The sequence below is a fragment of the Silene latifolia genome, chromosome 1, assembly GCF_048544455.1.
Source record: "Silene latifolia isolate original U9 population chromosome 1, ASM4854445v1, whole genome shotgun sequence".
Lineage (NCBI taxonomy): Eukaryota > Viridiplantae > Streptophyta > Magnoliopsida > Caryophyllales > Caryophyllaceae > Silene > Silene latifolia.
In genome coordinates this window covers 94,628,765-94,632,891 of record NC_133526.1, presented here as the reverse complement: position 1 = coordinate 94,632,891, position 4,127 = coordinate 94,628,765, and the positions used below count along the sequence as shown (strand labels likewise).

The following is a 4,127-nucleotide window of genomic DNA, read 5'->3' as shown; positions in this document are numbered from 1 at the left end:
TTATGCATCATGTCATGTAGGAGAGTGGTGGCGGTTCTTTGGTAGGTTGCTTCAGCGTTGATTAGACCGAAGGGCATGACAGTGTAGGAATATGTACCCCACTGTGTAGTGAATGCAGTCTTGTGCATGTCTTCCTCGGCCATTTTGATCTGATTGTACCCAGCATACCCGTCCATGAATGATAATAGGGCATGCTCGGCGGTGTTATCTACCAGGATGTCAACATGTGGCAGAGGGAAGTCGTCTTTTGGTCTTGCTTTGTTCAGGTCTCTGAAGTCGACGCAAAGCCAAATTCTTCCGTCTTTCTTGGGTATGAGGACTATGTTGGCCACCCAGTCAGAGTATTTGGACACGTTGATGAATCCGGCTTTGAACTATTTGTCTACCTCTTTCTTGATTTTCAGGGCCCATTCAAGGCGCATACTGTTGGGGTTGGTGTCCTTAACAGTTAGTGCAAGGACTTATAAACCTCTAAAAGGATCAAAGGGCATACTTTGGTATTATTATCAGTTGATCCACGTTTATCAATAACGGTTGGCTTGCTAGATAAGTTTGACGTTATTGTCATACAGATGGCGGTGATCAACTGGTCCCTAAAAGTCACACCTATAGGATACGTTCGAGAGATGTGACGGTATGAAAATACTGTCATGTAGATGCCAAAATTGACTAACCAGTTAGTCCGAGTTATTTGACTAGTAATTAGTCAAATATGTGATGTTGAGATATCATATTTAATACGGATTAAATATCATGGGCTAAGGCGAATTAACCAGTTAATTCGTAAAATTAAATATAAGCGTTTTATATTTAATGTATATTGAATATAATTATACAATACTGTTTTGTCGGACACGTATTAATAATTTAGCTAACCCGTATTATTAGCTGATGCCTTAATTTCCGATAACCGATAACAGTTTATAATCAGACCGCGTCATATACATTTAGCCATTAGGGTTCGGACTACAAGTCAAATAGAAGAGGAAATGGAAAAGCCCATTTCCTCCCCATGGACTCGGCTTGGCCGAATTAGGAGAACAAAAAGGAGAACCTCCTCCTTGATGTGAACTTAATCGTCATTAGTGAAAATAATTAGGGTTTCAGAGATTAATTTTTCTCTCTGAAACTGAGATCTCTCATCTCGAAAAAAACTCACATAAGTTCTCCCAATATTGCAAGGCAATCGGAGAACACGTTCTAGCACAAGGGCATATCTCGGACAAGTCTTGGGTGCAACAATTAGGAGGGAATCTCGTCCGGGACGATCTGGTCATTCGTTATTGGAATGGCTGTTGAATTGTTCGAATTCTGGTAGGGACTCCCGAACCGGGTAAGGTGACTGATCTCTTTTGCCCGTTTGCCCTTTCCCGAAGCGATGTAGATATCCTCTGCATCGTCTCTCCAGATACTGTTGATTTCGGAATCGCCAGGGTACCTTGGAGGGGTATTCCTCGGCGGGTAGTTTTTACAGGGGAAGTTTTTGTGGGGGTAATTTTTGTGGGATTAATTATTGTGGGATTGATTATTGTGGGATTGATTATTGATGTGACCATAATTGGCGCATATTTAGCCCCCGAATTACCATTGTTTCCATGCTTTTTAGTGCCTATTTGGATCATTTCTTATCTTTAGTTCTTTGTTTTGCATATTCTTTGAGATTTTGATCCCTTGGTAGGAAAGGAGTAAGAATCTTGCATTTTCATGGCAAAACGAGGCTAAATTGATCGTATTCAATGACCAAGCATCAAGGAGAGACAAGACTAGAAGGCCTTTGTACATAGCATAGTAGAAGAGCATTGTTGAAAAAAGGATCCTTGAGTCCCCAAGGAAATCCCCAAGGAATTCATGAAGAAAAGGGAAGAAAAGAAGAAGAAAAGATGCTGCCAGACAATCCGAACGGATTGTGCACAATCCGTCCGTCCGCCCAAGCCCAATCCGAGCGTCCCTCAAAGGAATCCGCTCGGATTCCCCCTCGCCAATCCGAGCGTCTTGCCCAAGGATCCGCTCGGATTCCTCAGCTCCCATCCGCACGTCCCGACTCCCATCCGCACGGATTGCAGCACAGCACGTTTTCGTTCTTCAAGCCACGATAAGAGAAGCCCTTCTCTCGGAGAATACCGGAGTCTCCTTGCTCAACTTAGAAAGTGTAATTACTAGTTTAGCACTTAGTTAACCCTAATGCATCCTCCCTAATTTTCACTATAAATACCCCATTAGTCTAATTAGAGGAGCATGTTCTTCTTATCAATAATTAGAGTAGTTAATATCAATCAAATCTCTCTTCAATATTGTAATCAAGTATTAATCAAGTTTTAATCCAAGTTTTAGTTCTTTAATCTCTCTCTTGTTCTTCATTTATTTTGGGTAATTAGAAGATTATTGGGTTTATTGGGAGATTGACAACCTTCCATCAATCATCAAGTTCTTCTATTATTCTTTGCTTTATTATTGGAATCATTAGTAGGTATAATCTCTTAATCCCTTTTTAATTATTGCTAATTACTTTCATTTATTCATCATGTTTCATTATGTTAGTATGATTGACAACCTTTCTAGCATGATCAATATGATAATGAGTGAGTAGTCTCTTAGCTAGGGTTTAATGGGTGATTAGGGGAAACCAACATGGGGAATGATTCATGCTTAAATCAATATGCTTTCATAATCTTATTTGCTTGCTTGTTTTGATCTTAACTCATGCACATGTTATATTTGATGAAATGCTAAGCCTATGAATCCTTGCATTTACTATCATCTCCTATCTTTTCAATGAGACTTGTAAGACATAACCCAACTCGAGTCTTGTTAGACTATGCATGTGTTGAGTAGGAAAGATTAAGTCGACTTGTAGGTGTTGTACAATCTAATCGATTCGGCTCCGGGACCCAAACTTTCCTAGGATTGTAAGATATAACCCAACTCAACCCATCACAACAATAATTGCTTGCTTATAATTTGAGAACATGTTTGTATGATCATATCCCATGATTCCCCTATGAACCCATGACACCCTAGTGCCTTTAATCAATTGTTTACACCCCTCATTTTATTCATCTTGCTAGTTTATTTTCATTGTTATTTTAGTTTAGTAACCTTCTACATCAACCCAATTTGTGACACCTCTAGACACTACTAGTTACAATAGAATTCTCATTTCAATACCCGTCCCTTGGGATCCGACCTTTACTTGCCTCTTTACTAATTGTAGAGTTGTTTGTGAAGTATAAATTGTGTTTTGTATCGACCATTGACCAACGACCACATATGTTTAATTGTGAACACCAAATGGCTCCGATCAAAAATGGCGCCGTTCTTCGGGGACGGTGTTTAATTGATTTAAGGTTTCTTTTATTGTTATTAGTTGTGTCTTTTTCACCTTGGGGAAGTAAAACTCCTCAAGGTTTGTTCTAATTGTTTTCTAGTTGTTTGATATTTTGCATGTCTAGAAGGTTACAAAGAGATTTGTTACCTTTTGACCGTGAAATCGAAAGAACCTTGACGAATAATAGGAGACTTGTTAGGAGGAATTTGGGAGGTGTTGGTGAAGTTGTTCAACCCACTAGTGAGTTTGTCAATCCTTTCGCAATAGAAGGAGAAGAAAACCCATTAAACAATACCACACAAAATCCACCTACAATGCCTAAATTCTCGTCACACTCTATACCCACCGAGGAGGATCTACCAAATGGTACTCCTACCCCACAACATCTCACCGGAAACTTTATTGCCAAGTCCGCCTTCATCCAACTAGTTGAGAGGAGCCAATTCGGGGGAATGCCTAGTGAGGACCCTCATTCTCATATGGAAACCTTTTGCGATTATTGTGAAGCTATCTCTCAAACGGGCGTGACTCAAGACCAAATAAGATGGGTCTTATTTCCTTTTTAGTTAATCGGCACCGCAAAGCAATGGTTGAAGGGCCTTGATAAGGCCACCCTTGGAATAGATTCTTGGAAGAAGTTAGCTCTAGCTTTCTACAAAAAATTCTACCCACCGGAAAAGACCAACATGCTAAGAGCTCAAATCACGGGTTTTAAGCAAAGGGATGAAGAATCTTTGTATGAAGCTTGGGAGCGGTTCAAAGGTATTTGTCGCTCATGTCCTCACCATGGACTTAGCGAATG

The 4,127-nt window shown here is 40.1% G+C and overlaps 1 non-coding gene across 1 annotated transcript; it reads right to left on the bottom strand.

Moving 5' to 3' along the window:
• Positions 1 to 4,011: 4,011 nt before the first annotated feature.
• LOC141617780 (small nucleolar RNA R71) lies at positions 4,012 to 4,118 on the bottom strand. Its single transcript, XR_012531209.1, has one exon. It is a non-coding gene; the product is annotated as a small nucleolar RNA R71 (small nucleolar RNA).
• Positions 4,119 to 4,127: the final 9 nt, after the last annotated feature.